The sequence below is a fragment of the Protopterus annectens genome, chromosome 2.part1 (assembly GCF_019279795.1).
Source record: "Protopterus annectens isolate FY-2018-M chromosome 2.part1, PAN1.0, whole genome shotgun sequence".
NCBI lineage: Eukaryota > Metazoa > Chordata > Ceratodontiformes > Protopteridae > Protopterus > Protopterus annectens.
The window spans coordinates 1,005,402,281-1,005,427,294 of NC_056729.1; the positions used below are offsets into that span (position 1 = coordinate 1,005,402,281).

The window sequence follows — 25,014 nt, forward strand, 5'->3', positions numbered from 1 at the left end:
TGAGCCTGGTCTGCAAGGCCATGGAACGCATCATCCTTAAACAAAGAAATAGGCAACCTCCAAACTCTAGACTCCACTCAATTTGGGTTTGTAAAAGATAGATCATACCTCCTAAACCTGATTGACTTCTTTGTAGCAGTCACGAGAGCTGTAGACGAGGGTAAGGTGGTGCACACAGCCTATCTTGACCTCGCCAACTGGCACCATCCCCCACTCTGGTATTATAGATAAACTCACTGAACTAGGCATAAATCCATATGTCACAAGATGGGTGGCCAACTAGCTCACTGACAGAACCCACACAGTGAAAGTAGCCTACTCTAAATCCAACTTCAGACTAGTGATATCAGACTACCACAGGGTTCTGTCCTGGGTCATCTCCTGTTCAGTATCTACTTCTCTGAAGTCCAGGCTAATACAGCTGGTCTCTGGCTAATGAAATTTGCAGATGATTGCAAACTAGGAGCCATAATCGATTCAACTAAGGATGTGGACATTCTGCAAATAGGTCTCACTGAGACTGATGCTTGGTGTCAAAGTCATGGCCTAAAGCTCAATGCCAAGAAGTGCATTGTCATCCCCTTTGGAAAAAACACTGTACCCATGAACTACCACATAGGCCGTAGTCTTCTAAATACCAAAAGTGTGACAAGAGATCTTGGGACACAGGTGGACAGTAGTCTCTTCTTTGATAATCACATCATCACAGTAGTCAGGAAATCCTTCTAAGTGGCACACCTTATCACAAAGGGGTTTTCCTCCAGAAAAAGAGAGGTCATTGTTCCTCTCTACTCATCCCTTATCAGACCCTTTATAAAGTACAATGCCCCATTTGGCATATACCTTACAAGATAGCTGCAACAACTAGAAAGGCCACAGAAATACCTTACTAAGAGGATTACCAGCCTCAAACAGATACTATACGCAGACCGTCTCAAAAAACTCCAGCTCTACTCCGTCGCATACCGCCTACTGAGGCGACCTCTGCCTAACATCCAAAGTCATGTCTAACCCAGATCTGATGGACATGCAACACTTAAAGAAATCCCACTCTCTCCGAGCCACACTCTCCAGGGACCTAAACCTTGTCACCACAATAAACAGAACATGCTGGAGGGATAGATTCCTATCCCAGACACTTCCCATGCTTTGGAACAGGCTACCCATTCATGTCAAACAAAGCTCCTCATTAGCCCTCTTTAAGAGAAATCTCGACAACTGGATGGGAAACAGGAAATTCACCCTGGGGATCACTGCTGTGGCTCTGCTCAACAGGGGCACAGGAAAATAATTTTTGGGTGGCGAAAGCCAGGGAACCTCATTTGGCTAGGCTTATATAGGCTCTAGAGCTGATAGCCTAGTACATCCCTATGAACCTATAAACCTATGAACTATCTTTTCTGTATCACTAGAGGTACCCGGGTCTAGAATGAAAAGGGTTGATGGACCAGTTAAAGCATGTAGTGCAAAATGCAGGCAAAATCTGGAAAATCCAAAACAAAAGGCTGTCCAGCACCAGCAGAGAATTCACGTTGTTTAATAATAATCCAATGGACCAGTTCACTGACTGTGTTATCAAATGGAAATAGAGAAGTAAATGCATAATCAGTATTTCTATTGACCCATAATGATGTCAAGCATGATATTTAATTTTTCTCTGGTATTTTTCTTTCAACTCCTTTTTCATGGGTGGTATGAGCAAGATATGTTCAGCAGGATAAAATGTAGTAAATGTATGTCTTATATATCTCCTATATAAAGTTTGAGGAAGCACCATTCATAGACTGGTATATTTACAAGGCCCCTTCTATCTGTAAGCCACTCATTGATATCATATACCTATGTCCAAATATAGCACTTAGTGATGAGTGAAATACTAGCTATGTCTTGTCATTATAACTAATTTTATTTATTTGAGAATATATCAGTAGTCATCATGACAAGTAGTGATGGTTTGTGTAAACAACGGTTCTGTTTTAGAGAAATTTTACACTTTCTTGTAATTTCAAGAAATTGTCAGGGCTAGATTTTATTTAATTTCATTCTTCAAATAAAATAAACAACAGATTATGCAGTTGCTGGTATGCTTATGTAGGGGGTGTTTCAGTGTGCCAGGGTCCAAATGGAGAAATGATAAATCAGTAAGCAAATGAGGGTAGCATTGTTGCAATTAAATTCATCCTCAAGTCTTGGTGAGTACCTTCACAAGGTAGACCTGTTTTTTTACAAAATCTCACCAAGATGACACTGATATAGTCTGTATTTTATACAGCATATATCATGGACAAAAGTAGGTTAAAAAAGAAAAAAGACAGCTGGATGCACAAGACCCAAGATAAAAGTTCCCAGTCCTGGTAGGTGCCAGGAATGGAAAAAATGACAGTGTAGAATCCTCAAGACATGAAAACATTCCTACAATGGAGCTAGGCATGGCCCATGGGGAGGATGCCCCCCCCCCCCTGTTATAGAAGGAAGTAGTAGTCCTCAAAAATCACAAAAATTGATAGACCAAAAATGAGTCATAAAGATGATAGAGTGGAATATTGAGGAAGATAAAGAAATTATGTATTGTTACTATCAAATGTTGGTTCTGTTTTATATCAATTTTAGACTTTATTGTAATTTTAAGAAATTGTCAAGGCTAGCTTTCATATCATTCTTAAAATAATTAGATTATTCAGTTGCTGGTATGCTTACATAGAAAGTGTTTCAGTGTGTCATGACGTGGCTGGAGTGATGTTGTTGCAGAATTAAATCCTTACTGGGGATGACTAGTAGGGAACATGTCAGTTCATCAAAGATGATTTCAGCAAATGCAATGAAATGTAAGCCAGTTTGCCGAAACCACCTTAGATGAAAGTGGAGATTGCTTTTTTCCTCCAATGTTGTGTGACCTTGGAGTTGGTATATATAATTTCAGGGGCTATAGGAGGTGTCCCCCACATGGACATGCAGGGGGGCTTGTCCATCTGCAAAAAAATGTTTTCAATGTTCGCTGAAGGTGGTTCCAGTTTATATGCATTCATTGAAACTGTTTTTGAGGGATTGACGTGAACCCTGAGTAGTGAGATGGACATTTTACAGGTATCAACCATGATATGAAAAATATATAAGCTGTCACATAAAGAGACTTTAAGCTCCAGGGATTTAGGAATTCAGCTATGTAAAAGAAACATGCTCAGTCATTGAATACTTATCCCTGTGAAATATAAAGCTTGCATAATGATGTATCTATATCTACAATAAAAAATTAAATATTCTATTTACAGGCCATATTAGGTAGATATTCTTGATATAACAGACTTCATAATTAAATGACAAGATGGGACTCGATTGAGGTCATGTGCTTGAGTAGCTCCATTGAGAGAATGTGTTCTGTGCTTTCATCCCAAAGGAACTTCCTCAGAACTGCTGTTACAAGAAAACACCATGTTTAAATACTATCTTAAAAAAATCACATGATCAACCATCTGATCTTTACTATTTGAAATTTAAAATATGAAATAAAAATAAGAAAATAAAATATGTACTTTCAGCTTAAAACACATGTATGTATATATTAATTGATAAATTGAGTGTTAACATCCTAAACTCTTGAGTTTGAGGACAGGAACAAAGGAACAGGCATCATTTAAACCAGGGGAAACGTGCATTTAAACTCAGCTGCCACATCAGTTCTCTCATCAATAAATGTTCTTCTATAATTCTACTCCTCACATCCCTTTTCAACTGTTCCACAACTCTGTACTTAACATAATAGTTAGGATGGTCCCTCACATGCCTGTATAATGGATTAGTATATATTTTTTTCTTTTTATATCTCTTTAATGTTCATAAATTCTTTCTTTCACCCTTCTAATGGTTTTGCCTATAGAAAAAGCTGGGCACAACTGGCAACAAGCTGAATAAATTGACCAACTGGTATCAAAGTTGTAACACTCTTTCACGTTTAAAGGTTGACCATTGAGGGTAACTACTTCCCCTACTAAAATGTGTTGACATAAGCTACAATGTCCACATTTAAACATACCCAGCTTAGGCTTGATAGCTTTATTACCATTTAAACGTATTTCTAATAAATCCTTAAAACAAGTGTGTTTTTTTTTTCTATAAACCACATTGGGGCCATCCCCCAACAATTTATGTAGCTGGGTATTAGATGAAATAGTTTCTGAAATCCACCATTTTCTTGATTGCTCAAATTGTTATAATTCAATAGGGGGTATAAATTCCTATAACTCTTTTACTAGTGACCTCTTTATTATTTCAGACAAAAATTGCATAGGATACCCACACTTTACAAACATCCCTAACAACTTATCACATTACAACTCAAATACATGGTCCTCATATACCATTCTAGCCAGTCTCACTAACTGATCTTTGACAAAAGATTTTTTTCTGAAACTTAGAGTCAACTTTGGAAATGCAAACAGGTATTAGAGAATCTCACTTTACGATGGATGTTAGAAACAAAACTTTCATTTTGGTAATTTTTAGAAATCTCACCATCTAAAAAAAATGTTGTCCTTATTAAATGTATGCACAAATTTCAAAAAAGAAGATTACATACTTATATAGTCCAATAATTCCACCAACATATTTTCATTATCCTCCCACACAATAAATATGTCAACCAAAAAGTGGGTGCAATAAGACCAGCAATTTTGAAATGGGCTATTGAACACATAGTATTTTTCCCAATAAGTCATAACCAGATTTGAATCTTTAATAATATATTTGTATCAGTACACTAAGACAAACACTTGGTTATCCCATTGTTGCAAACATCAATACAGTATTGACCAGCTCAGCAGTATTTATTAATTACAAGTTTCGGTGCAGCCAAGATTTTGTCTCCACATCGGCTCCAAGACATTTCACCATCATTTTCAACAGACAGTGAATTTCCAGCTTTTGGTTTCAGTTGACAGCCTGATCACCTGTTAGCCATTTCTGAAATACAGTAAGACTCTTTATGAAATAACATGGATGCCATCAAGGACTTAAATGTAAAATACCCACATCCTGTGACAATAGACTTAAATCAAACACCAGATAAAGTTTGGACATTACTATGCCAATGGTATGAACAAGCCAGCGTTGATATTAAAAGTAATAAAACATTGTTTGGTATTAGCAAAAGTGATACAGTTTATCTTTGTAAATGGATACAGTGTTATTACTTGGAAAAAAATAGAACACTTGTTGAATGGAGATAACAATTCTCAGTTCTGTATTACATGTCATAAAATTGTGTTGCGAAAGATAACAGCAAAATTTTCACACGATTGGTTAGATATGGCATGTGAAGCAAAAGGTCATTTTGTAATGCTGACCTCCATTTTGATAGGGTATTTCAGTCATTTTTAGATAAAACAAAAGGTTAGATTTGGGGATTTAGCAGAAATATTTAAGGCTTACTGTCTGCAGTGGAATGACATTACTATTAATGAAGATAATAAGAAACATTCAGACAAACAGCAGCTGGACAATTTAAGAAAGATTAATGAAAAACAAATGGAAATGTTAAAAAGCATGACATAGAAGTTAGGAAACATGCACAAGGTGTTACTGCCATTTTGGAAAGGGCTGAAGTAGTAATGCATGCTGCTACTAAGGCTCAGTCAAGTGGAGGAGATGAAACAGAAACATTTAGACAAGAATTAATCAAAGGAAAACAAAAAGTCCTGGAGGCGTTAGCTAAAGAGGCAGAACTACCCATAAAAATAGAGGAACTGCAGAAACAATTACATGAATGTAAAGCTTCAGAGGCAGAATTACAGAAACAGTTGCAGGAGCTTAAAGCTTTAGACACCATTAAGCCTGAGGATTTGCAAGTCGTGACAGGTCCTTCGGTTGATCTATACCAGCAGACACATCAGTTACAGACGATACCTCAGTGCAATGATAAAAAAGATATTTTTTACAGTATGTTAACATTTGAAGATTGGTTGTCATATACAGCTGGAAAAGCATGGAATGACTCTTTAAAACAATGTTTTTAGTATTTCTTCCAAAATGTTACAAAACTTTCATTATTGCTAATGGCTGTAATCTTGATTAAAAAATCAAAATTAAACAGAATGGCAGATGTGCTCCTGGCAAATTCACAGGGGCAAACTCTGACAACTAAGTTGTTAGAATATTTTAACATCACAGTTTCCAACAAAATGTTGGAATAGGCAGAACATTTTAACTGTGCTATTCAAATTGTTCACAACATAGATGACAGGGAAATGGAAAGGCCAGACTTAAGGAAAAGGTTAATATATGCATTTTTGGAGCAATAGAGGGAGTTTTGGATGACATTAAATGTATCTATGAAGAAACTACTGACACGATAGAGCAATGTGCTCACAAGTTGATGAGAGGATGGGTGATGAGTGACAACTGAGACATTTTCAAACATAACATTTTCTCCCTCGGCACTGATGAAGATGGTTTTGAAATTTTAAATGCAGTTGAATGGGGAGGAGGAAGAGGCAGGTGGGGAGATGAGAAAAGGGATATACTGTGAGCAGCATCAACTGCTTCAGGTATGGTAAGCCCTGATCAAAAAAAGGTGACATGTTTTTTCTGTAAGAAACTTGGACATGTCAAGCAAGAGTGTCCACATTACAAAAAGTGAAAAAACAAGTAAATAGTGAAGGGAATAAATGCTAAGGAACCAGAAAATAAGGAGACCAGAAAATGTTATTTATTTAACATTTGTTTACAAGGAAAGTCTGACTTCAAATGAAGCCAATTTTCGGCAGAGGCCCAGGGAGAAACACTCTAGACACATATCTTTATAACATAGGAGGAAACCAGAGCACCCGGAGAAAACACACACAAATGCATGGAAGGTATGCAGACTTCACCCCAGCTGAGAATCAAACCAGAAAACCTCTTGCTGTGAGGCAACAATGTAACTGCTGTACCACTCGAAAGGAAGACAAAAAAAAAAGCAAAAGTTGCAGGATGATAATATTGAGAGTCAAACTTTTTCAATAAGGCAAGGGGAAATTATAAAAGACAACAATATGACAATGAAGGGAATGTCTATCCAGTGGAATATATGGAAAATACTCCCTATAATCCAGACCACAAGAAAAGACAGGCTGTGTCTCAAAAACTGAAACGTCCTGCATCTACAGTGAATGAGAATGAGAATTCTCAGGAGCAGAAACACAATATTTGTGTCATTAGAGAAGTTCCCAGAAACATAGGGGATGTAGGGGATGATGTACACACCCAAATAGTTCATTTAGCATGTTTTAAGTGAGGGAATGATGGTTGACATTTGACCAATGTTTGGGTAGAGGGGATGCTGAGAAAAAATGTCTTAATGGACACAGGAATGTCAGTCTCTGTTACAAACAGATTGTTAAGGATGGACCTGAAAAAGAAAACTTTAATTTCAGGTTTCACTGTTAGTACATGTATAGCAGTAAGCAATGAGCCTGTAGAAATCAGATTTAATCAGGATGGGGATCTTGTAACAAGAGCATTTTTGATGCATCCCAGTTGTGGGACCACCATAATAGGGATGGATATCATGAACAAGTTGAGAATAGTAGAAGTCTCCAAAATGTTCCTTGGTAGAATGAAGAAGCACAAATTTATAAAATAAATCCACTTTATTAAAAGTGAAAACTGCAGAAACTGGTGTGAGCGCTTTCGCGTTGGCTTGCAACGCTTCATCAGACATAAAAAAGTACTACAGAATCCATCTTTAAATATGTTAGAATCACATGACATTACATAAATTTAAAAGGGCAATAAGAAAAATAAAAATAAGAAAAATAACTGTTGATACATAGATTTCATACCATTAAAGATTGTGCAAAACAAAAAGCCACATAGTAATAATTGTTTAGAAAAAATGTGAGAATTAAAAAACTCCTTATATAAGAACTCCATGTTAATGTTTGAGTGACCTGGCTGCTAAAGAAGGCTTGATACTAAGCCTATCGTTAAGCCCGAACCTGTGTGCTTGGAGTTTCAAGAGCCATTTGTTTTCCCTTTCCTCTACCTTATTCTGTAAATTACCTAGCCTTGCATCTGTATAAACTAGTTCCAAGACTAGGAATTTGAAAGTGTGAGTACTTCCAAGCTCAGTTGTATGTTTGGCCAGGGCGTTGAGTGTATTGTTCTTGTTGATGGCATATGTGTGTTCCCTTATGCTCACGCAAAGATCTTGTGGTCATACCTACATAAAATTTGCGACAAAGTTGACACTCAGCCAGATAAACTAAGTTAGTAGATTTACAAGTGGCATAGTGTTTGAAAATGTAGGTTCTCTGTGTGGTAGGATGTGTATATGTGTGAGTGTGAGAGCCAGAGATGTGTCTGCATTGATTGCAAGATTGGCAAGCAAAAGTTCCCTTCTTGTGAGTATTATTTGACTGAAAACTGTGAGGTCTATCATAGCACAAAAGTCGATTGAGAGACAGCATATTTCTATAGGCTATCCTAGGTCGAGTCTCAACAAGAGATCTGATGTTATCATCTATCAATAAAAGGTGCCAATGTTGATTAATAATTCGTTGTATATGATTGTTCCTATTTGTAAAAGGTATAACACACATATGCCATCAACAAGAACAATACACTCAACGCCCTGGCCAAACATACAACTGAGCTTGGAAGTACTCACACTTTCAAATTCCTAGTCTTGGAACTAGTTTATACAGATGCAAGGCTAGGTAATTTACAGAATAAGGTAGAGGAAAGGGAAAACAAATGGATCTTGAAACTCCAAGCACACAGGTTCGGGCTTAACGATAGGCTTAGTATCAAGCCTTCTTTAGCAGCCAGGTCACTCAAACATTAACATGGAGTTCTTATATAAGGAGTTTTTTAATTCTCACATTTTTTCTAAACAATTATTACTATGTGGCTTTTTGTTTTGCACAATCTTTAATGGTATGAAATCTATGTATCAACAGTTATTTTTCTTATTTTTATTTTTCTTATTGCCCTTTTAAATTTATGTAATGTCATGTGATTCTAACATATTTAAAGATGGATTCTGTAGTACTTTTTTATGTCTGATGAAGCGTTGCAAGCCAACGCGAAAGCGCTCACACCAGTTTCTGCAGTTTTCACTTTTAATAAAGTGGATTTATTTTATAAATTTGTGCTTCTTCATTCTACCAAGGAACATTTTGGAGACTTCTACAGCTCGTGGTGCACTCTATACCTTTTTTTATATCTTATTGTGCCTTGTAAGTAGAGTGCTTTACCTGGCAGTTTGAGTTCTTTGTTCACTTTGTTTGCTGTTGTTTTTACTCTCATTACTGCCAGGACATGGCTGCTGTACCTGTCGAGTCAGCTTTGGATTTTGAAACTAATGAACTGTTTAACCTGAATGGACTTGTTGACTTTGATGTCAACCCATTATTGAAATTAACTGCCAAGGATCTTAACACTGAAGGTAATGCAGCACAATGTTTTAAAAATAATATGCAGATCATGATGGCCACAAGGAATCTTGAAGGTAAACTCCATAAACTTCGTAACACACAATGGCAGAGACTTCATATGGAAGCCTGCCTTGAGTTCAAGTTAGTTCCGAGGGGCCTGAGGATTTTAAAGATGCCAACCTTCGGGAATTCCAATCCCGAGTTACTAGCTAAGTGGCAAAGATCTAACATTGAAACCAGCTTAATATACATTAACATTCTTGTTGAACATTACGATCTATTAATTAGTGAATTGAAACGAGAAATCGCAAAGATTCATAATGATCTGACTGAGTTATTGAGTAATGAACAACTCGACACCCTTTTCAATGATTTAAAACATATGATCTCATCCTTAGACATCAAATGCCTAAGTGATAAAAAAAGAAAATTACAAAGGGACTTCATTGATTTTAGTAGGTCCCAGGTTTTTTCTTGGCCGAGAGACTCATTACCATCGAGAGCCGAGAATCCTAACACACGATTGGACAATGCGCCTGTTCCTCATCCGCCCATCGAGCAACCACAAGGTTTAGCCACTCCTGCACTGCTGACGTCGGTTGAGGGAGTTACTGTTGTGGAACAAGCTACCACTACGACACCTGTAACGCATGAACAGCCGTTAGATCAACGGCCCAAAACCATTTTGGTTGAAGCGGAGATACATAATGCGTTTGACTCTGAGCAAGCTTCTGTTTCTGAACAATCTTATTCTGCTACTAGACGCAAACAAGATACTCGTGTCAAACAAGTATCCATTGACACATTCATCAGACAACCGGCGAGTGAGTTATTTGCCTTAGGTGAAGGCATGCCTTCTTTTCCTTTGCCCTACAAACCTCAGGAGAGGAGGACTTGGTCGCCACAAATGAAGGCAAACAAAAGGAAGAACACGGACGACCCTACACCACCTGTGAAGAAGGTATGGCGAACAAGGACTTAAATGACTTTACATGTCTTGATAATGAAGTTGACCCTGAGCATTTAGTGATTAATATTTCTAACTATTGTTTAGATGCTGTTGAAACTGAAGTTTTGAACAAGGGTCTTGCATTTATCCCGTCTAGCTGTAATGATGTGACAGACATTGTTGTTGACGTAAAGTTATTCACTAGAAACTTAGCACTGAAGTTGTTATATGGTAAAAATGATGACTATCATACTAATAGTGTTATACCCTTTAGGAAACCATCATTATTTATACCGCCACAGCATCCTTTACTTGATGCATTCGAACAGGCAGTTGAGAGAGACCTGTTTGATTTATATAATGATTCGAGTGCCAAACCAGAGTTCTATAATCTAACATTTGCTGAAAGGCAAGCCCTTAACAACTTACGACAGAACAATAATATCACTATCAGACAAGCTGATAAAGGGGGAGCTGTCGTTATTATGGACAGCTCCAAATATGATGACAAAATGCATTTTATGCTCACAGATAGTGAAACATACTTATCCATACCAGGCTACAAGTTGAATACCCTGATTAGGGATGTACAAGCCATGCTTTATGATTTATTGTTATCTGGTGTTATTGACAATGAGCTATACACTTATTTTTTGGTAGATAAGCCCCTAATACCATCTTTTAGGGGGCTCCCAAAAATACACAAGAATCCTTCTAATCCGCCCCTACGTCCAATTGTATCTAGTCGAGGTTGGTTGACCGAACCCTTGTCGATTTACCTCGACAAGATGTTTAAACCGATTGTAACCAATATTACTTACATCTTAAAGGACACCAACAGTTTTATACATAATTTGGCTAACTTTAATGGTACCTTTTCATCTACAGACAATGTATTATTGGTAACTTTAGATGTTAAATCGTTATTTACCTCCATACCGAATGATCAAGGTATGGAGTATGTTAGAGCACTTTTGTTACGCAATCAATTAGCCTCACGAACTATCAATAGATACATGTCTCTTTTAGAGATTATTCTAGAGAATAATGTACTTTGTTACCAAAATGAATATTTTCTACAAACAAAGGGCGTAGCAATGGGCACCCCTTGTGCCAATGCCTACGCCAATTTGGTGTTGGCACAGTGGGAGCACAATTTTGTATTCATTGAAGACCCTAGTGTCTCTAACCACCTGAGGTTTTACAACAGGTTTGTGGATGATGTGTTCCTCCTATGGGATGGGACACCTTCCCAACTTTTGAAGTTTGTTGAGTATCTAAACAAGTCAACTGATTTTCTTGCCTTTGATTGCAATCATTCCCCAGTCAATATAGATTTTCTTGACATTAAAGTTATTATGGGGTCACATGGTTTCGAAACTGAGCTTTTTAGAAAAAGCTGTTGGAGAAATAATCTTCTACATCGAGGGAGCATGCATCCACCACACATCTATAAGAATATAGTTAGAAATCAAACCACTAGGGTTTCTAGGTTAACATCTGTAGATACATCTTATCACAAACACAAAACATGTTTAGCCAAAAACTTTATTTCTAGAGGATATAACAAAAAGCTAGTCAATCAGGCTATCCTTGAAGGTGATTCCAGAAGATCCAATGAAGGTGCTCCACTCATTACTAGGCCTGTCCTCTCCACTAGTCATCAGCCTTCTGCTATAACCACTCAGAACAGAATTATTATACCTTTTACAAATAGGAACAATCATATACAACGAATTATTAATCAACATTGGCACCTTTTATTGATAGATGATAACATCAGATCTCTTGTTGAGACTCGACCTAGGATAGCCTATAGAAATATGCTGTCTCTCAATCGACTTTTGTGCTATGATAGACCTCACAGTTTTCAGTCAAATAATACTCACAAGAAGGGAACTTTTGCTTGCCAATCTTGCAATCAATGCAGACACATCTCTGGCTCTCACACTCACACATATACACATCCTACCACACAGAGAACCTACATTTTCAAACACTATGCCACTTGTAAATCTACTAACTTAGTTTATCTGGCTGAGTGTCAACTTTGTCGCAAATTTTATGTAGGTATGACCACAAGATCTTTGCGTGAGCGCATAAGGGAACACACATATGCCATCAACAAGAACAATACACTCAACGCCCTGGCCAAACATACAACTGAGCTTGGAAGTACTCACACTTTCAAATTCCTAGTCTTGGAACTAGTTTATACAGATGCAAGGCTAGGTAATTTACAGAATAAGGTAGAGGAAAGGGAAAACAAATGGATCTTGAAACTCCAAGCACACAGGTTCGGGCTTAACGATAGGCTTAGTATCAAGCCTTCTTTAGCAGCCAGGTCACTCAAACATTAACATGGAGTTCTTATATAAGGAGTTTTTTAATTCTCACATTTTTTCTAAACAATTATTACTATGTGGCTTTTTGTTTTGCACAATCTTTAATGGTATGAAATCTATGTATCAACAGTTATTTTTCTTATTTTTATTTTTCTTATTGCCCTTTTAAATTTATGTAATGTCATGTGATTCTAACATATTTAAAGATGGATTCTGTAGTACTTTTTTATGTCTGATGAAGCGTTGCAAGCCAACGCGAAAGCGCTCACACCAGTTTCTGCAGTTTTCACTTTTAATAAAGTGGATTTATTTTATAAATTTGTGCTTCTTCATTCTACCAAGGAACATTTTGGAGACTTCTACAGCTCGTGGTGCACTCTATACCTTTTTTTATATCTAATTGTGCCTTGTAAGTAGAGTGCTTTACCTGGCAGTTTGAGTTCTTTGTTCACTTCAAGTTGAGAATAGTAATAGATTTTTCAAACTGCATTTTGTAGGAAACAAAAGATAAAAATGAAGTAGGCAGTGACTGTAAGTGTATAACAGTGCACGTTAACTTGATAGAGAGTAAAGGAAACAGGACAGTGACCCTGGCAGATGAACAGAAGGCTATATAGAACACCATAGAGCAAGAATTTCAGACCCTATGGGCAAAATCAAAAACAGATTGTTGTAGATTAGAAGTACCAGTCATGGTAGGAAGCTCAAGGGACTTCATCCCTCCTTTCAAAAAGCAGTATCCAATTCCAGCTGAAGCAGAAGTTGATATGAAAAAAATACATTTTAGAAAGGGAACAGGCATGGATAACCCGAAAGGGACATAATCCAACAAATTTGACAATTTGGCTAGTTAAAAAGAAAGAGAGAACTTACCAATTGTTAATAGCTCTCCAAAAAGTAAATCAGTACACAGAACCAAGAGCGGATCTGATACTGGGAGTCTTGGAATTAGCAGCTTGAATAAAATCAGAAAGTCAGTGGTTCACTGTGACAGACATGGCAAGTGGAGTTTTTATAGTACCACTTTAGAAAAGGGATTGGCCATGGTTTCCCTTTACCTATGAAATCAACAATAGGTCATGACTAGATTACCACAGGTTTTTCAAAACAGCCCTGTGATTCTCCATCAGATAGTGGGGACAACCTTGCAAGATACGAGCAAGAACAGCAGGGCTATGTATTACATTTATGATATTGTGATACAGTCAGATATGGTAGAACATCACATACAACAGGAAGGAAAGGTTCTAAAGCAACTGCAAGAGGCAGGGTTTAAAGTAAACAATGGCAAAATGCAGTTAATGTTGCAAGAAGTCAAATTTCTAGGAACTATTATCAGACCAACAGGGAAAACTCCTTGTAAAGAAAGGGTGTGAGGAATTCTGGAGCTGCCAAAACCTTTGACAATTCCAGATTTACACAAATTCATTCAAATCATGAACTACAACAGGGAATTTATAAAACATTATGCAGCACCTGAAGCTCCCCTCTATAAAATGTTGTCAGAACAAAAACATGAATTCAGTCTAAAGTTGATATGCATTGAAGAAGAGGCACTAAAAATGTTAAACCATAAGTTAGTACAGGCAATGGAGCTGAGAGCTCCCAACAATAAATTGCCTTTTATTTTTCAAGCAGTGGCAGGAAAAGAGACACTCAGTAGTACTATTCAGTCATGGCTTCATGGGATATCTCCAGGAATGGAGAGATGGTTGAGGCCGATTAACCTTTGCAGCCAAAAAATGACTCTGGTGGGCAAAGGCTATCATCTCTGCATTCAGCAGCTTTTGGCTATATACTGGGGAATAAAACAGATGGAATACTTGACAATGTTTTCAGGGGTCATAGTACAAACTCCGCATCAGACAATAAAAACTCTGTTAAGTAACGAGATGAACAAAATTACTGAGGAGGTTAGACAGACTGTTTTTTGAAATGGCTGGCTACATTCAGTACAAGAGATATACACACAGAGATATGGGACAAGTATCACCTATGCAATTTTATTGGATACGAATAAAAGCCACATGACTACATGGCAGATCTGAAAAAGCCAGATAAGTCACCATTAAAAGCAGATCATGACCTCCAAATTCCATCTATGTATGTGGATGGTGCCCGATTCTGGAAGAATGGGAAACATTATATTGGATTTGCAGCAGTGACTCTGAAGAAGGGACACAAACTGATTCTATTCAAATTAGTAGGATACATGTCAGCACAGAGGGCAGAACTGGAAACTGTAAAGAAAGTTTTGCAGAACTTCCATCTGGTGAATATTTACATGATACTGTCTGTGTGGTAAATTCATTGAGACTACATATGGCAATGTGGGCAAGGAGAGAATTCATTGATAGTGCAGGAAAACCTTTAAAGCATGCTCCTGTTTTATAGGGCATATGGAGATACAAAAGTATCAATTGCAAGGACAATTCAGTATTTTAAAACTGACAGCCCACCAAAAGACAAAGAACAAAGATGCAAGAGGGAATACTTTGGCTGATGCCAAAGCAAAGGAAACTGCTGAAAAGGGAGAGCCTTTATACCCTGAAGAATCTGAAGGGGAACTCCAATTCTCCAAGGTAGGTCCTAAGAGGAGGGGGAATAAAAAGATGTGGATTTGGAAAAACTCCAGAAGGAAAGGGGAATACTAGAAGAATTGGAACAATGTGAGTTAGAACCTAATGGGGTAGACAGGCATTACTACATTTTTCATGCACATAAAGGGCTATGGTTACCATACATTCCATGTCAACTAGCAAAACAACTACTGAGGTTTAATCACCAGATTCTGGGACATATAGGGATGGAGAAATTATGGCCAGTAGTAAAAGATAATTACTGGAATCCAAATCTGAAAAAAATTAGTAAAGTAGTGCAGGATGAATGTCTGATATGTCTTCAGACAAATGCAAAATGTAAACAGCCACAGTTGAACAGGGTAGCCACTGCAGATGGACCATGGTATGCAATACAAACTGACTATGCAGGACCTCTACCTCTGGCAAAGGGCAGATATGATTATTTGCTGATGGTGGTAGATGTGTTTTTAAAATGGGTGGAGGCAATTATAATCAAAGGAATGACAGCCAAAGTGACAGCAGAAGTACTTTGGAAAAACATATTTTGTCACTGGGGGTGGCCCAAGGAGATAGAATCAGACAATGGACCACAATTTATCAGTAATATGATGGAAGAACTATGTGATATGTTGGGAATTCAGCAAAGATTCCATGTACCATACCATACACAATCAAATGGGATAGTGGTAAGAATGAGCAGAACTTTAAGGGACAGGTTAAAAAAGATGCACATTGAAAAAGGAAATGATTGAATAAAACATTTACCTAACATTCTGCTGGGAATCAGATGAACATCCAGTAGCAAAATGGGCATATCCCAGTTCAAGGTGATGGCAGACAAGAAGATGCCCCTACAGTTCCCATTTGATCCAGAGATCCAGAGCAAGAGGTCACTGTTCAAGGCAACAAAGCATCAACAATGGATGGAAAACCTGCAAGAAATACGCCAAGGCATAGTCAGAGAGCAAGCATTCAATTTATGGGAAAAAAGTTCCAATATTGACAGAAAAAAAGAACATTTAAACTGGAAGCAAAGTCATGATAAAAAAAATTCAGTGAAAGTGGTCCATGGGACAGTAAGACAAGGACCTTTTGAAGTAAAGGAATTAATTGCACCTTTGGTCCTAAACGTAAAAAATGTAAAAAAAAACTTAGAAAAACCATGCTGGTACATAGAAATCAGTGCAAAATAATAAAACAAGGAGAACAGAGTAAGGCAGATAAATAATAATCTTTTTATCTCTTTTCTAGATGCTGATTTACTGGTCAATGCCAGATCAGAAGGAAATAAATACTTGTTGATAAAATCCCAAAGAAAAAAGACGTGGAAAGAAAAATATATACAGTTAGTTATAATAATATTTGTAACGGGTTTGGTGCGAGGGACGGCAAGGCAGTCAGTACTAAAAGAGAAAAAGAAACAAAAAGTAAAACCTCAGAATGGATGCCTGATTGTATTATGTTTAAAGTAATGCAAATGGCATATGCAAAAATAAATAACACAAGCAAGAGCTGGGTATGCACACCGGTGCCTACAGCAAGGGATAGAGCAGTCCTTACAGCAGTCCCTATGTTATTAGAAGAGACATTGCAAATTCTTAGCAAGAGTAGGTTTTGTGGGAAAATGGGTAATGCAGAAGTTCCAAAATTACGAATACAGACAGTTCCAAAAGGAAGCATATGTATACAACAAACAAGGACAAAAATGGTACGAATAGAGTTGACAAAATGAATACATTCAGAGAGACTGTCAGAGGTAACACAGCTGGAAAAACACAATACAGGTGGAAGGATTGGAAGCATTGTCATCCAAAGAATAACAATAAGGGTCTGATACAAGCTGTACAATACAGAATTATAGGAAATATGGGTAAAGATGACAAGGATGTAAATACATGGGTTTTTTTTCCAAATAATCAATTTAAAACAACAAGATGATCCAATGGGTACATTATGTGAGGGACAATACTACATTTAGGTTCATAGGTTCATAGGTTCATACTAGGCTATCTACCCTAGGGCATTTATAAGCCTAGCCAGAGTGTGTGTGGCTTACACCACCCCTTAGGATGAGAATACTATGCCCATTTAGGGTTTAGTTTACTGTGCCTCTGTCTAGTAGTGACACAGAGATGACCCCTGGGGTAAACCTATGATCTCCCATCCACTCGTCAAGATTTCTCTTGAATAGAGTTAGTGAGGGGCTCTGCCTAACATGGACTGGGATTCTGTTCCAGAGTGTAGGGAGCCTCTGGGTTATGAATCTGTCCCTCCAGCACGTCCTATTTATTTCTGTGTTGAGGTTCAAGTCTCTTGCTCTCGTGGCTCTGATGGATTTGGATTTTCTGAGGTGGAGCATGTCCATTAATTCTGGATTGGACATGGCCTTGTACGTCAGGCACAGATCACCTCTGAGTAGGCGGTATGCGACTGAATAGAGCTGGAGTTTCTTCAGCCGGGCGACATATGACATATGTTTGAGACCCTTTATCCTCTTGGTGAGGAACTTTTGAGGTCTTTCCAACTGCTGCAAGTGTCAGGTAAGATACATCCCAAATGGGGCATTGTACTCAATCATTGGCCTGATAAGAGAAGAGTACAGGGGCACAATGACCTCTCCTGATCTAGATGTGAATCCCTTCATGATAAGGTGGGCAATATAGAAGGACTTCCTAACCACTTTGGCAATGTGAGTGTCAAATGAGAGGTTACTGTCAACTTGGGTCCCTAGGTCCCTGATTATCTCTTCCTTACTTAATGGATTACCACCTATGTGGTAATTTGTGGGTACCTTGTTTTTCCCAAAGGGTATGACTATACATTTTTTGGCATTCAGCTTAAGGCCATGGCTCTGGCACCAATTATCTGTTTCTATGAGGCCTCTCTGAAGGATGCTAGTGTCCGCTGGAGTATCAATTATGGCGCCCAGTTTGCAGTCATCTGCGAACTTTGTCAGCCACAATCCTCCTATGTTTGCCTGCACCTCGGAAAAATAAATGCTGAACAAGAGGGGTCCCAGGACTGAGCCCTATGGGACACCACTTGTGAACGGCTTAGAGTCTGACATGGCTCCAGCAACTCTGACCCTGTGGGTTCTGTCCTTGAGCCAGTTTGCAACCCATCTTGTGACATATGGGTTTACATTTATGCTGGTGAGTTTGTCTATGATGCCCAAGTGGGGTATTGTGTCGAAGGCTTTTGCAAGGTCAAGGTAGGCTGTGTGAACTGCCTTACCCTCATCAATGGCCTTAGTGACTGTTTCAAAAAAGTCGACCAAGTTCAAAAGGCAGGATCTGCCCTTGACAAAGCCAAATTGGGTAGGATCCAATGTCTGTAGGTCCCCAATGTCTTTGTTTATGAGTTCCATAATGATCCTCTCCATAGCTTTGCAGACCAGGCTCATCAAGCTTATGGGGCGGTAATTTCCAGGGTCCGTAGAAGCACCGCCTTTGTGGAGTGGGACCACTGTTGCCGTACGCCACTCTTTGGGTACATATCCTGTAGTAAGGCTAAGATTAAACAGCAGCCTTATGTGTGGGTTTAGTTCCTCTTGGAGTTCATGTTGCACACAGCCCGGGACACTTTCCGGTCCCATTGATGCTGTGTTTTTAGCTTTAGAGAGGGCGGCTCTCACCTGGGCATCGGAGATGTTAGGGAGGCTACACTCTGCTGGGATAGATATTTATCCTTTTGGGGGGGAGGGGGAGGAGAAATTTGCACTGAACCTGTCTGCCAGAATGTTGGCAATGTCTGTGGGTTCAGTGTAATTTGTGTCATTTTGGACTAACTCTGAGCATATCTGGGAGTTTCCACCCAGGTTTCTAACATAGCTAAAGAAGGCCTTGTGATTGTCTTTTGTGTCTTTTGCAATTTTTCTCTCAAAGTTGGCCTTGGATGATTTTATGAGTGATCGTAGTTTTTTGCTAGAACTGATCAGAGATGCCTTCCCTTTTAGGGATTTTGCTCTGTCATGTAGTAGCTTCCTCCTCCTGTTGTAAAGTTAGTTTATGGCTGGGGTCCACCAGACCAGGTGCTTGCCTTTGGGGGAATGGGTCTTGGATTTATTTGGGATTGCATGATCCATGCATTCTTGAAGGTGCTCCTAGAAGGCAATTGTAAAGGATTCAGCAGTGTGGGTTGTGGTTTCCACTGGCCAAGGGGCCTTGAAGGATACCACTTCAGTCTTAAGAAGTGTGAAGTTGGCTTTTGAGAAGTTCTTCACTGTGGTCTTTTGTGCAGGGGGTGGGGGCAGGATGTGGATTTCCAGTGAGATTAATTTATGGTCTGATCTCACCAATGAGGGATATACTTCCGGTGTGGAGCATTTTGTCCCCATGTTTGTGATGATCAGGTCTAGTATATTATCTCCTCTTGTGGGAATGGTGACTAGTTGTTCCATCGCATTTGAGTATATGAATTCTAGGAACCTTTGGGCTAGGGTGTTGGGGCTTGAGTAATGTTCCCAGTCTATGTTTGGGTAGTTGAAGTCTCCCAATATGATGGTATTTGGAGAGACATTCATACTCTCCAGTGTCTTCAGGAAGGCTGTGTGGGGTTCCTGAGTTTGAGAGGGTGGTCTGTAGCATGCTACAAACTGTAGGGCAGTTTGCCTATGGTTAGTTGCACCTGGATGGTCTCTGATGCTTCGTGCGTTGCCACTAACCTGGAGGTGTGGGTATCTTTGATGAATATGGATACTCCCCCTCCTTTTGTGGTTCAGTCCAAGTTTTGGGGCCGGAAAGCATGATATGAGGTAAAACCTGATAGTGCTGGGGTGCTCTCAGGAGCCTTGAACCAGGTTTCAGTCACTGCACAGACATCGATGTTCTCCATACTGAGGAGGGCTTGAGGCGTGCATCTTGAGGTTTAGACTTCTGACTTTGAGCAGCATTATCCTTAGTTTTTTCCACTTGTGTTTTCTAGGGAGGTAGGTTTGTCATTTGAGCCTTGCCTAAAAGGCATTATGGGGTGGCAAGAGCCTTGGCCAATATCCGGAAGCCCAGGGGTGACAGGTGCAAGCCATCCCTTGCAAAGCAGCGTGGCTTGTCAAGCATGTCATCCCAAGCAGACAGACATTGGATCCCCTTAGAATGACACCAGTAATTAAGCCAATTGTTAAAACTGATCATTTTGTCTTTGTACTGTGGCATCATTCTTGGTGAGGATAAGATGCTGCTCAGGGTCAGTGTCATACCGGCCTGGGCTACATAATCAGAGAGCTCCTCTATGTCTCTTTTCATGTAGTCCAGGGAGGTACGTCTCAGGTCATTCACACCGGCATGGACAATGACTGAGTCATATTTGTACTTGCTGTGGAGTGACCTGAGTGCTTGTGTTATGTGACGGATTCTAGCGCCCGACAGGCAGCTTACTGTGACCTTTTTCTTGTTCAGTCTGGTGAGCAGGACGTCAGTGCGTCTGACTATGGAGTCACCTATTACAAGTGTGTCTGGCATGTTGTTTGGCCTTAAGGGCTGTGACTGTTTAGCACACTGACTTTGTGAACTATGTATTGCATGTGCTATGTCTTGAGGTGGCGGTTGCTTGGGTGTCTGCTTTGGAGGCCTCTGTTGTTTTGGTAGATTTTTAATCAGCGCCTCCGAGTATATTTTTGTGTGTTTATGTGTTTGGTTTGCAGTTGTGATAGTTCTATGTGAGACTGGGTTTGTGGTGTGCGTGGTTACCTTCTCCTCCTGACTGGTCTTGCCAGTACTGAGTTGAGAGAGCTCAGCCTCCAGTTTGGCTATATAGTTGCATCTCTCGCATATATTTGTATTTGCAACACAAAAACATATAAATGGCTTCCCATGTAAAGGGCAGCATCCTGTTATGTGGGATATGTAATAAAATTAATGAAAATAACTGATAAATTATCTACAGGCAGAATAAGAAATATGAGGAAAAAAGAGAGGTAAAAAACAACAGTGACAAGCATTTGTAACAATTATTTTTTTGTTTATGATAACATGCATGCGCATTAAAATCTGTGTTGATAAAACGGTTAACCAGATTTCTATTGTAAATAATGTAACTGGTAATGGAAATCACATAAACAATGAGGAAATGCTTTTTGCTGTAAAAATTAAAATTTTTGATTTTTAAAATAAAAGGGGGAAAATTGATATCGTATAAAAGTAAAGTTGTCTTCCTCATAGTAACAGCACATTATTTTTAGAAATAGTATGTAATACAAAGCCTGCAAAGCATGCAGACAGAAATATGAATCAAACAAGTGTGATTAGCCTAGAAAAAATGAACAGCAGAACAACAAGATATGCTGTGGGCTTAAAACATTAGTAACTATGATAACTGAGGCCTTCTGAAATAGCACGATAAGCAAAATACTTGCAAAAACTCAAGTGACAGAACGGATCTAACAAAGGGAAATAGCTAGCAGTGCAAAAGGAAATGGCTATCTTGTCACAGAGTACACCCTGGTCTTCTCAGAAACTGATAAGGAAACAGAAAACTGGCTAGGTCCACAGTATTCTCAGAAATTGATAAAGGGACAGAAACTGGCGTGGTCCACAGAAAAACCACAGATATGCCAAGACTGTTTCAAAAAGATATAAATTTATACTGTATAAAAAGTGACTGAAAACAACTGGTTGGGAGGACATTTGATCATGAACTGATAGTCGTCTGAGGAAGTGCAGTGTACCTGTCAGTAATCCATGTTATAAAGAAAATGTTAGTATCTTGACAGTAGTGTTTGGTTGGCCATATTAATAAATATTATATTAAGTACAAATACAGTTGGACAGTGCCTTGGCCTGTTGTTTGCTATTTTAACAAAGATGTACTACATGAATATTACTCCTCCTTCATCCCCTTTCTCTTACATGCATACACTGGGAAAACTATTGTTATGTCTGGGGAATGCATGGGTTGCCCTCATAAAAAGAAGTTGGAATCCTCCATGACTCCCCCATTTTGAGCTTTGGTCTTTGGTTCAGTGCTTGATAGATGATTCAAGGAGGACACTGCAGTGGGGATGTAAAGCCCAGATTTTGTTAGTCTCCAAAGATGGGAAGATTTATGATAGCTATATGTTGATATTCTTACCGACCTTAACTTAAAATGGTTGGAGGAGCTGTTTTGCCTTTGAATGCTCAGTTCATCATGGAGGATAACTCGTTTTTTGCACATTCACTCCACTGTGTTAAGTCATTTCTTATCTGAAGTTTAACAGTAATTGTGTAAATGACTTTTTTGTTACTTCTTCCCTTATATATCTAAGTATTCACAGAAATGGCAATGTTAATGGGTCAGTGGAACAAGCTAGTATAGGTTCAAAGGTTCATAGGTAGGTACTAGGCTATTGGCCCAAGGTCCTAAGTAGGCCTAGCCAACAAGGTTTCCTGGCTTATGCCACCCAAGAAAGTTAATTTCCTTTGCCCCTATTGAGTAGAGCCACAGAAGTGATCCCCAGGGTATATTTCCTATTTCCCATCCACTCATCAAGATTTTTCTTGAAGAGTGCTAATGAGGAACTTTGCTTGACATAGATGAGTAGCTTGTTCCAGAGTATAGGACGTCTCTGGGACAGGAATCTATCCCTCCAGCATGTCCTGTTTATTGTGGTGACAAGGTTTAGGTCCCTAGAGCATGTAGCTTGGAGGGATTGGGATTTCTTTAGGTGTAGCATGTCCAGCAGCTCTGGGTTTAACATAGCTTTATATGTTAGGCAGAGATCTCCTCGGAGTAGCCGATATGCTACAGAGTAAAGCTGGAGTTTTTTGAGCTGGTCAGTTGTTCTGGTCAGGTTACTAAATTCTGTGGTTAATACAGTATTAGAGATGACACAAGAGACCAAGGCTCAAACTTTAGCAATTTTATTTTTAGCTTTTAACAATTAAGGTTTGTAACAAAAAAGCAATTGACTAGTCAATATGCAAAAAAAACCTATCACATTAATATGCAAAACCTAACCTATGACCTATCACATTAACAATTATAAAAACTGTTAAATCATGTACTTACAAGCATATGCAAAAAGAGAATCATCTGTGCCACTGATAGGGGGACTCCAAACCTATTCAGTACAGCTATCTGTTCAGTCAAGACAGGGCCGACACTGGCAGGCAATGCTGTATGCTCAGTTCAGGCTCTTGCTTCAATCAGATCCGGATACAAGCATATGCAAAAGAGAATCATCTTTGCCACTGATAGGGGACTCCAAACCTATTCAGTACAGCTATCTGTTCAGTCAAGACAGGGCCGACACTGGCAGGCAATGCTGTATGCTCAGTTCAGGCTCTTGCTTCAATCAGATCCGGATGATGATGAGTTCCAATCTATTACCAACCTCTGAGCCTTTTATAGGTTTGAGCATGGCATAGGGTCAATAGGTTCAATTGATTACACCTAGGCCATTAGGTAATCATTCAGCTGATGATATTTAGATCACCAGTTTATTCATGAGCTAATGAACTGTTTTAAAACATTACAAATCATTTCCTGAGTTGTCAACAAGCCCCGTAATGTCTAGTTTTATACATTACTTCCTCCTTTTAGAAAGCCGTTTGCCCACACACCTGTGGTATAGTTCCTCTTTGAAATCCCCCTCTGTCTGGTAAACAACTTTTAAACTGGCAAACAACTCCAAAGGTTAACTAAAGTTCAGTTATGCCAGCATCAGTGTGCAAGGCTTGCCTTTGAAGCATAATTCTTTTAGATTTATAATATTAAGCAGCATATCATGTATTTATTCAATTAACAGCATATCAATCTAACATCAAGCACACCTACAAACACACAGCAGTTCAATGGCTCAGGGCATCAAAAATCAGGTAAACTGTGTGGATCCATCACAGGCCACCCCTTGCACTAAGCAATGATCGCTGTGTGCTTCTAATAATGTGCAAAATTGACAGCATCTTATTGTATTTTTTCATAACCTTACAATAAATGCAGTAGGAAATTAAGCAGAACAACACTGAAACTATTGTGGTCAGCAATAAAGGGTGTAAAAGCAAGTTAAACCAGGCAGAAGCCTTTGGTGACCACATAAAAATATCATACCAATGTGAAACAGACATGTCTTGAATTTCGTTTGCAATTTGAAGAATGGTACCTTTGTCTTTAATCATTTTAATTACAGTTTGATGCGCATCATGTAAAGTCTTATTCAGCAGGAGCAGTACAGCTTGCCCTTCCTGCTTAATTTGTTTAAAGTCCGGGTGGACTAGAGATGGCCATCTAAAAGTGTGCAATGGTTCTATGCTAGCATTTAATGTGATGTCCATCCATCTAGTCAATCTGATCAATTCCCCAGTACAAAAATCAATGATTGCATGTACATTACTTTTACAATGTGCTCCACTGTCTGTGATTGTTCCGTCACTCCAAGCCAGCTTACAGGAGGATACTACACAAGCTGTGGTATCATTGAGTTGATAAATGTCTGTCCCATTCACTATATATCTATGCCAAGCACATTCTCCAGTCCCATTATGTAAACATGGATGAGGCTTTCTTTTAATTAGCATGCACACCCACCCCTGGGGCCAGGTCTCACATCCTGCTAAATCAATGGGCATATCATTATAATCAATGAGATTAGATTCTATCTGAGGCACCCACCAATTACTTCCGAATTGCAAAGGCAATGCTACAAATGGACAAACTTGTTTTGTTCCCTTTTACTAGCAAGATAATCAAAGATCAATATGCAAGAGTCATTTTCACATGTGAAATCTAGTGGTTTTAATATGCTGAACAATTCT

The 25,014-nt window shown here is 38.8% G+C and overlaps 1 long non-coding RNA gene across 1 annotated transcript; it reads right to left on the reverse strand.

Moving 5' to 3' along the window:
* Positions 1–4,708: 4,708 nt before the first annotated feature.
* Positions 4,709–23,418, reverse strand: LOC122794761. Its single transcript, XR_006363690.1, has 2 exons — positions 23,270–23,418; positions 4,709–4,956 (listed from the first exon to the last, which is right to left on the reverse strand). It is a non-coding gene; the product is annotated as an uncharacterized LOC122794761 (long non-coding RNA).
* Positions 23,419–25,014: the final 1,596 nt, after the last annotated feature.